We start from the raw sequence: 10463 nt of genomic DNA, 5'->3' as shown, positions 1-10463 counted from the left end.
GTAGAGCAAAGAAAAGAAAAAGGCACATTATGGTAAAACTTTGAGAGGTTTTACCTCACAAATTGCTCAGATATTTTACGTACCAGAGTTTATTATGCATACAAAAGAGACTGGTATACTAAGTCTTAGGATGTATTTATTTGTATCAGGAGTAAAATTACTTGGCTTATTTTCAGACTTAGGGTTCTCTTTTGCTTTAAATGTATCCTTCAGTATTTTTATGCTGTTGCATTCTCTATCACCAGAATTCACTCATCCTTGTATTCAGCACACTCTTAAAGACAAGAAGACCTCAACATAGTGGATGAGTTAAGTAGTAGTCCATAAGGAAACAGTATCATTACCCAAAGCTATCCTGCTAAAATAACATGTTTTGAAGCCTGTTTTGCTGACCTTCGCAACTGGGGTATAGAAGAGTTGTTATAATGTCTTGAATATTGCTGAACATTGCCTAGACACTTTAAGCAAAACTTTTAGTTGTATTTCATTAGAAATCCGTTCAAGCCCATTCTTGGTTTCAAACATCTTACTAAGCATTTTCTTCATGTAATTTCATATATGTGTATATGAGGATATATATTTTTTATGTCACAGTTATACATATGATTTAAGTATTATTTTTGCCTTTTTTTAATGTCTTTTTCAAAATAAATAAACCTTTAGTTTCTAACTAAAACTTTGTGGTCCTTGTCTGACTTCTGTACTGAAAGGACAGATACTTTATTTAGCATACACAGTTAAAAGTATAAGGATACAGGTTTATGATTCACAAAAGCTTCAGGTAAGTGGAGACTGAGGTCTACTACAAAGAGAAAAACTAATTTAGTACTATGCTGAAGTCAGTAAGTGTGGATCAGTTGTTCTTTTCCCCCAGCTTCTAGACATGTAGATACTATCAATGTTGTTTAGTCACTAAGTTGGGTCTGACTCTTGGGAGCCCTATGGACTGTAGCCCACCAGGCTCCTCTGTCCACAGCATTTCCCAGGCAAGAATACTTGAGTGGGTTGCCATTTCCTTCTCCAGGGTATTTTCCTAACCTATGGCTCTTGCATCTTCTGAATTGGCAGACAGATTCTTTACCAAGGGAAGCCCCATGTGTGAGTGTTCAGTTGCTTCATTAGTGTCTGATTCTTTGTGGCCCTGTGAAGTGTAACCCACCAGGCTCCTCAGTCCATGGGATTCTCCAGACAAGAATACTGGAGTGGGTTGCCATGCCCTCCAGGGGATCTTTCCAACCCAGGGATTGCATTGAGTCTTCTGTGTCTCCTGCATTGCAGGCAGATTCTTTACCGTTAAGCCACTGGTGAAGCCCAAGGGAAGCCCCAGATACTATCAATAAAACCATCCAAACAAAAATAGTTCTGAATGTTTTTCTACTTATGCTAGATGTTTGAGAGTTGTGAATTCACTTCCAACACAAGAATGATACTACTTTATGGAGACCATTCTGAAGAAATTTGTGTTGCTGCCTGATTTTTCCGGCACTTTTCTTATTTTACCCCTTGTTCTGATTTGTGATTCTGCCAACCTGACCCCTGTTATCCTCTCAACTTTCCATATAGTTAGGAAAATAGTCTGAGGAACAGGAAAACCCAAAGGGTTTCCTGACATGCAAAATAGAGAGTTGAGATATTAATAAAATTAATCAATGTATTATGGAATTTCCTAAGGTAATCCCTGTAAAACATGAATTTATATGAGATTTATTCTGCAATTTGCGGAATCTACTCATTAAGTTTATCTTAGAAATTAGTATAATTCAAGATAAGCAGATCACGTTCTAGAGTTCTTTTTATTTTGCCTTTTCTTTTTCCTTTCTCACCATTTCCAAGTTAATTTTCTCTTCTTTTGGAAAAACCACATAAATGTTTGTAGTAAAAGATTTACATTAGGATGTGGTAAGAGCAGGAGTCTAGGAATTTATGAAATGTTCCTAGGAGATGATGGACCTCCAAGGTTGCGCTACCCAAATTTAGGGTACCAAAACAGGATTCAAATATCTTACTTGAGACTTTGAATCACTTTAATGTAGAAGGCTAGTAAAAGGGAAAAGTCATTCATTTCCTGAAGGCTGTGGTGAGATTACATTTTCAAGGAGACCCTACACAGACAATATGCTTGTCAAAAATTAATTTACCTCAAGATGGCAACATATTTTTGATCAGTAGATACTAATAATACTTTCTGTAACTTATATTTTCTTTTCTGAGTCTTAGCTTTTGTGGGATATAAAAATTTACCTTGGTCAATAGAGATTTACTTGAAAAACTGCAGGATGGAAGGCTTTCTGCAGAAAACCTGATGATAGGTGGGACTCACTGAACAGTGTATCAGTAATCTGCACTGCCTTTTCTCTCCAAGCTCATCTTATATTCTTTCCATCTCCAACTCCAGATTCAGAGATTTAGAGACAGGGCTTGTCTTTAGCTACTACATTACAGAGAATAATAGCAAAGGCAAATTAGATCTGGTTTTAAATCCAAGTTCCACCATTTAGTAGCTGTGTATTCTTTCTAACTTATTTAGTATCAGTCTCATTTTCCTCATCTCTGAAATGAGATGATAACAGTACCTACTTCATGGATTCTTGGGAAGAGTAAACAAGATAATTCGTAAAAACCAATCAGTCACTGCTGCTAAGTCGCTTCAGTTGTGTCAGACTCTGTGCGACCCCCTAGACGGCAGCCCACCAGGCTCCCCCGTCCCTGGGATTTTCCAGGCAAGAACACTGAAATGGGCTGCCATTTCCTTCTCCAATGCATGAAAGTGAAAAGTGAAAGTGAAGTCGCTCAGTTGTGTCTGACCCTCAGCGACCCCATGGACTGCAGCCTTCCAGGCTCCTCCGTCCATGGGATTTTCCAAGCAAGAGTACTGGAGTCGGGTGACATTGCCTTCTCTGAATCAGTCGCTAGTACCTAATAATTGAAAGTCATTGCTGTTATTAGATATAACCAAAACAAAGATAATTTTGATAACCCTTTCTAAGCTATTCCTTTTATTCCTTCAGGCAGAATGTTCCAAAAGTATGAACTGGATATGATGGAACTTAGTTAAGGAAATCATTCTGGATTCCCTGAAATTTTACTTTATAAATCACAGTGAGGTCACTTTAAGAAGTCCTGAGGGAGAAAGCTAGCTTGGTTAAATCACAGAACAGTGTAACTTCAATTCTAACAAAGGAAATTCAGATGAAAACTTCTGAGGTGCTTTTTTCTCACCTATCTAATTGGCATAAATTCAAAAGTTTGTCGAGATACCCTGCTAATGAGGCTGTGGAAAAACAGAAATGCTCAGTATTGCTGATGGAAACACAAAAATCATTCATATAGCTCCTACAGAGGAGAAAAAGTGTTATTTGCTCAGTTGTGTCCAACTCTTTGTGACCCCATGGACTGCAGCCTGCCAGGTTTCTCTGTCCATGGAATTCTCTAGGTAAGAATACTGCAGTGGGTTGTCATGCCCTTCTCCATGGGATTTTCCTGACCCAGGGATTGAATGTGGGTCTCCTGCATCGTAGGCAGATCCTTTACCTTCTGAACCAGGGAAGTCCTACAGAAGAAAATGGGAATATTTAGCTTAAGTGCATAAGCATTTTCTTTTGGACTCAGCTATTCTACTTTCAGGAACCTACTCCAAAGACATATTGGCAAAAATAAGAAAAGGTGTATGCATATGGCTATTTACACCAGGAATACTTCTAGTACCAAAGACTGGAAGCAATCAAATTTGCTATTAGTAAGGAAATGATAATATATAAACTATGGACATCCACATAGATCACGATGCACATGTAGAAAGGAATGAGGTATATCTCTCTATACTGACAGAAAGTGATACACAGGATACACTGTAAAGTGTAAAACAAAGTCAGAATCAGGCATTCCCTGGCAGCCCAGTGGTTAAGACTCAGTGCATTTATCGTTGTGGCCTGGGTTCAATCCCTGGTTGGGGAACTAAGATTCCAAAAGCTATGCAGAGCAGCCAAAAAGCCAAAACAAAGAAACAAACAAAACCAAAGACAGAGTAGTATGTATGTTGCTGCTTATGTAAGAAAGGGGGAGGATAAAAATATATTGTATATATAGGATATATATATAAACTAAAAAGCATGGAAATGAAATTTTTTTCCTAGTCCTTCAGGTGCAGAAGTAGGTTATTTGGGATACTTCTTATTTCTTAAAGCAGGCTTTCTTTGCTATGAACTTCCCTCTTGCAGTGCTTTGTTGTTTTTCATAAGTTTTGTTATGTTTATTCTGTTTGTTGCTTTTGTCTTACATTTTGTACATTGTTTTCTTTGGTTTCTTTTCTGACCTATTATTCAGTAGCATTTGTTTAATCACATATTTGTGAATTTTCCAGTTTTTTTCTTATAATTGCTTTTTAGTTTCATACCATTGTGGTCAGAAAAGATGTCTGATATGGTTTCAATCCTCTTAAATTTATCTTATTTCATGGCCTTACATAAACTAATATGTAAATTATATGTTACAAAAATTTATAAAAGTATTGCAATTTAACTTTTTTTTAATTAAAAAATAAAATGAAGACATAAAAGGAACCAGAAATCCTTGAGGAAAAGGCCTATATCACACTTGGAACATCTTCAAGATGCACCTGAAACTTCCTGTCATGTCAGAAATAAAGGGAGCTAGCAGAGGCTACTGGAGCTGAGTCAAAAGTCAATGAGCCTCTTCAATAAATGGCGCTGGGAAAATTGGACAGTTACATGTAAAAGACTGAAATTAGAACACTTGCTAACAACATACACAAAGATACACTCAAAATGGATTAGAAAACTAAATGTAAGACCAGACTATAAAACTCTTAGAGGAAAACATAGGCAGAACACTCAAAGACATAAATCAAAGCAAGATCCTCTATGACTCACCTCCTAGAGTAATGGAAATAAAAACAAAAGTAAACAAGCAGGACCCGATTAAACTTAAAAGCTTTTGCACAGCAAAGGAAACTATAAGCAAAGTGAAAAGACAACCCTCAGAAGGGAGAAAATAATAGTAAATGAAATAATTGACAAAGGATTAATTTCCAAAATATACAAGCAGCTCATACAACTTAATACCAGAAAAACAAACAACCCAATCAAAAAGTAGCAAAAAGACCTAAACAGACATTTCTCCAAAGAAGACATAGAGATGGCTAACAAACACATGAAAAGATGCTCAACATCACTCATTATTAGAGAAATGCAAATCAAAACTACAATGAGTATCACCTCACACTGGTCAGAATGGCTCACATTAAAAAAAAAGAAATACTGGCGAAGGTGTGGAGAAAAGGGAACGCTCTTGCACTGTTGGTGGGAATGTAAATTGACACAGCCACTATGGAAGATGGTATGGAGATTCCTTAAAAAACTAGGAATAAAACCACCATAAGACCCAGCAATCCCACTCCTAGGCATATACCCTGAGGAAACCAAAATTGAAAGAGACACATGCATTCCATTGTTCAGTGCAGCACTATTTACAATAGCTAGAGCATGGAAGCAAACTAGATGTCCATTGACAGATGAATGGATAAAGTTGTGGTGCTTATACACAATGGAATATTACTAAACCATAAAAAGGAACACATTTGAGTCAGTTCTAATGAGGTGGATGAACCCAGAACCTATTATACAGAGTGAAGTGAGTCAGAAAGAGAAAGATAAATATCGTATTCTAATGCACATATGTGCTATCTAGAAAAATGGTACTGAAGAATTTATTTACAGGGCAGCAATGGACAACAGACAGACAACGAACAAACAGAGAACAGACATATGGATATGGGGAGAGGGGAGAAGAGGGTGAGATGTATGGAAAGAGTAACATGGAAACTTACATTACCATATGTAAAATAGATAGCCAACAGGAATTTGCTGTTGGCTCAAGAAACTCAAATAGGGGCTCTGTATCAACCTAGAGGAGTGGGATGAGGAGGGAGATTGGAGGAGTTTCAATAGAGATGGGATATATGTATACCAGTGCAAAGAAATAGAGGAAAATAATAGAATGGGAAAGACTAGAGATCTCTTCAACAAAATTAGAGATAACAAGGGAATATTTCATGCAAAGATGGGCTCAATAAAGGACAGAAAATGTATGGACCTAACAGAAGTAGAAGATATTAAGAAGAGGTGGCAAGAATACACAGAAGAACTGTACAAAAAAGATCTTCATGACCCAGATAATCACGACGGTGTGATCACTCACCTAGAGCCAGACATCCTGGAATGTGAAGTCAAGTGGGCCTTAGGAAGCATCACCACAAATAAAACTAGTGGAGGGGATAGAATTCCAGTTGAGCTGTTTCAAATCCTGAAAGATGATGCTGTGAAAGTGCTGCACTCAATATGCCAGCAAGTTTGGAAAACTCAGCAGTGGCCACAGGAATGGAAAAGGTCATTTTCCAATGACTTTCATTTTCCAATGAAAAGGTCATTTTCATTCCAATCCCAAAGAAAGGCAGTGCCAAAGAATGCTCAAACTACCGCACAATTGCACTCATCTCACACGATAGTACAGTAATGCTCAAAATTCTCCAAGCCAGGCTTCAGCAATATGTGAACCGTGATGTTCAAGCTGGTTTAAGAAAAGGCAGAGGAACCAGACATCAAATTGCCGACATCTGCTGGATCATGGAAAAAGCAAGAGTGTTCCAGAAAAACATCTATTTTTGCTTTATTGACTACGCCAAAGCCTTCGACTGTGTGGATCACAATAAACTGTGGAAAATTCTGAAAGAGATGGGAATACCAGACTACCTGACCTGCCTCTTGAGAAATCTGTATGCAGGTCAGGAAGTAACAGTTCGAACTGGACATGGAACAACAGACTGGTTCCAAATAGGAAAAAGAGTATATTGTCAAGGCTGTATATTGTCACCCTACTTATTTAACTTATATGCAGAGTACATCATGAAAAACACTGGGCTAGGTGAAGCACAGGCTGGAATCAAGATTGCTGGGAGAAATATCAATAACCTCAGATATGCAGATGATACCACCCTTATGGCAGAAAGTGAAGAATTAAAGAGCCTCTTAATGAAAGTGAAAGAGAGTGAAAAAGTTGGCTTCTGCTCAACATTCAGAAAACTAAGATGATGGCATCTGGTTCCATTACTTCATGGCAAATAGATGGGAAAACAGTGGAAACAGTGTCAGACTTTATCTTTTGGGGCTCCAAAATCACTGTAGATGGTGACTGCAGCCATGAAATTAAAAGACGCTTACTTCTTGGAAGGAAAATTATAACTGACCTAGACAGCATATTAAAAATCAGAGACATTACTTTGCCAACAAAGGTCCGTCTAGTCAAGGCTATGGTTTTTCCAGTGGTCATGTATGGATGTGAGAGTTGGGCTGTGAAGAAAGCTGAGTGCCGAAGAATTGATTCTTTTGAACTGTGGTGTTGGAGAAGACTCCTGAGAGTCCCTTGGATTGAAAGGAGATCCAAGCAGTCCATCCTAAAGAGGATCAGTCCTGGGTGTTCACTGGAAGGACTGATGTTGAAGCTGAAACTCCAATACTTTGGCCACCTGATGCGAAGAGCTGACTCATTTGAAAAGACCCTGATGCTGGGAAAGATTGAGGGCAGGCAGAGAACGGGATGACAGAGGATGAGATGGTTGGATGGCATCACCGTCTCAATGGACATGAGTTTGGGTAGACTCTGGGAGTTGGTGATGGACAGGGAGGCCTGGTGATCTGCAGTCCATGGGGCTGCAAAGAGTTGGACACTACTGAGTGACAAAACTGAAAATGAACTTAATATGTATACCTATGGCTGATTCATGTTGAGGTTTGACAGAAAACAGCAAAATTCTGTAAAGCAATTATCCTTCAATAAAAAATAAATTAATTAAAGAAGTCAATGAGGTTCCCACTGGCCAAAGTGGTGGTGATTTTGGCTCCCAAGAATAGTAACTGCAGTAGACTGAAGCAAACCAAATAAGTTTAAACTCATGACTTTATAATAGTGTTAAAAACAACAACAGCTTACTAACCACCTTTGGAAAGTGCTAATGAACCAACTTACTTTGAAAACTAGTAAATAAAACAAAATTTAGCATTTGTCCTGCCTTTACTATGTGACCTGTCCCTCAGCTGATGAGGGAAAATTGCTTTTAAGTATTTCAATTCCTAAATGAAAAGTGATAAAACTGAGTTTATCACTTTGCAACCTCGTAATACAGTGATTTATAATAAGAAATATATTTGGTCCTTGTCTCACTTTTTGGCACAGAGCTCCTAAAACCCTTGGGATTTCCTAAGTGCTGAACCTGGTAAAGGTGATGCTTGATAATGTTAATAAGGTGACTTTTTGACCTCACTGAGTAATGAGGCCTGGTTGCCAGGTGAAGCAACCATATGATTAGAAAACTGTCACTTTTAGTCCCTCCCCAACCCATGGGAAGGTGGGGCTGGAAGTTTGAAAAATCACCAATGGCCAATGATGTAATCATTCATACCTATGTAATAAGGCCTTCGTAAAACCCCCAAAGGATGATGTTCAGAGAGCTTCTAGGTTGAGGAACCAGAACACTTCTGTGTGCCATGTGCAGAGTCCCAACTCCACAAGGACAAAAGCTCTCTTGCTTGGGACCTCACCTTCTGTATCTCTTCAACTAGCTGTCAGTTTATATCCTTTAACAGCCTTGTAACAAGTTAGTAATCTAGTGACCAAACAGGTTTCCTGAGTTCTGTGAGCTGCTAGCAAATAAATCAATCCCAAGGAAGGGGTTTAGGAACCTTTGTTTTTATAGCCAGTAAGGCCAGAAGTGGGAGAAGGCAATGGCACCCCACTCCAGTACTCTTGCCTGGAAAATCCCATGGACGGAGGAGCCTGGTGGGCTATAGTCCATGGGGTTTCGAAGAGTCGGACACGACTGAGCGACTTCACTTTTACTTTTCACTTTCATGCATTGGAGAAGGCAATGGCAACCCACTCCAGTGTTCTTGCCTGGAGAATCCCAGAGATGGGGGAGCCTGATGGGCTGCCGTCTATGGGGTCGCACAGAGTCGGACACGACTGAAGTGACTTAGCAGCAGCAGCAAGGCCAGAAGTATAAGTAGCAATCCGGACTTTTGACTGGGTCTGAAGTCTGCTCTAGCAAATTAGCCATACCCAGGGAGTGGGTCGTCAGAATCTCTAGTTTGTAGCTGGTGGGTCAGAAGAAAATGTAACACCATGGACTTGTGATTGAGGTCAGAAGTGGAGGGCAATCTTGAGGGACTGAACTCAGCTGTGGAATCTGATGCTATGTCTGAGTAGAACTCAATCAAAGGATACCCAGCTGGTATTAGAGAACTGCTTGGTGGTGAGAGGACCGTCCCCACCTGCTGGAAACTGGGTCCAGAACCTTTAAGCTCTTAATGAAATGATGATTTAATTAATTCAGAGGATGCTCATTAGTGGCTGCAAATAGCACAAAAAGAAAGACAGGTGCCAACTGATTTGATCAAGGCTCTAGATTGAACTACCAAACCAGAAAAAATACAGAGGATAGAAAAACAATTAAATATCACCATAGTGATCAATCTGTTAAATTAGTCTGTGGGAAATTTACAGAAAAAGCTGCCTGGTTTCTTAAACAAATACATGCTAAAGTGGAAAAGGAGGGGGACAAGGAAGCTACTGAATAAAAGATTAAAAGACATATCAACCAATATTTGGATCCTCATTCAAACAAAGAGATGGTTAAAAAACTTATACTCACGTATTTGATGGTGTTAAGAAACTAATGTCTTTGGTTGTGATAACTGTATTATGTCTGTTAAAAAGGTAGACTTCATCGTTCAAAGGCACATATTGAAATACTTATGAGCGATATAACTAAAAATATAGAATACTGTTATGCCAACTTCTCCAACCTGAGGATAGAAATATATATGCACATAAGATACACACACACACACACCTGGCTAGGACTCCATGCTTTCACCCTGGTCAGGGAACACAATATGTGTTTAAATATATACATATATATATATACAAAATGCATCTGTATTTGGCTGCAACATTCGGCTTGCAGGATCTTAGTTCCCTGACCAGGGTGAAAGCACAGAGTCCTAGCCACTGAACCGCCAGGGAATTGCCAAGATGGAAAGATATTAATATAGCGATAGTTCCCCCATCCCAGCTTTACTGAGATATAATTAACATATAACATTGTGGAAGTTTAAATTATATAACATGATTATTTCATACATGTATATATTGTGAAACATTAATATTGGTTAATATATCCTTCATCTCACATAATTACATTCTTTTTGGTGGTAGTGGTGGTGAGAATATTTAAGACTTATTCCAGGGTGGGAGGGAGGTCCATGGGGGAGAGGATATATGTATACATATAGCTAATAAGTGAAAGGCAAAGGAAAAAAAGGAAAGATATACCCATCTGAATCCAGAGTTCCAAAGAATAGCAAGAAGAGATAAGAAAGCCTTTCTAAGTG

Source organism: Oryx dammah, unplaced genomic scaffold (assembly GCF_014754425.2).
Source record: "Oryx dammah isolate SB20612 unplaced genomic scaffold, SCBI_Odam_1.1 HiC_scaffold_26, whole genome shotgun sequence".
Lineage (NCBI taxonomy): Eukaryota > Metazoa > Chordata > Mammalia > Artiodactyla > Bovidae > Oryx > Oryx dammah.
This window is presented reverse-complemented; position numbering follows the sequence as displayed.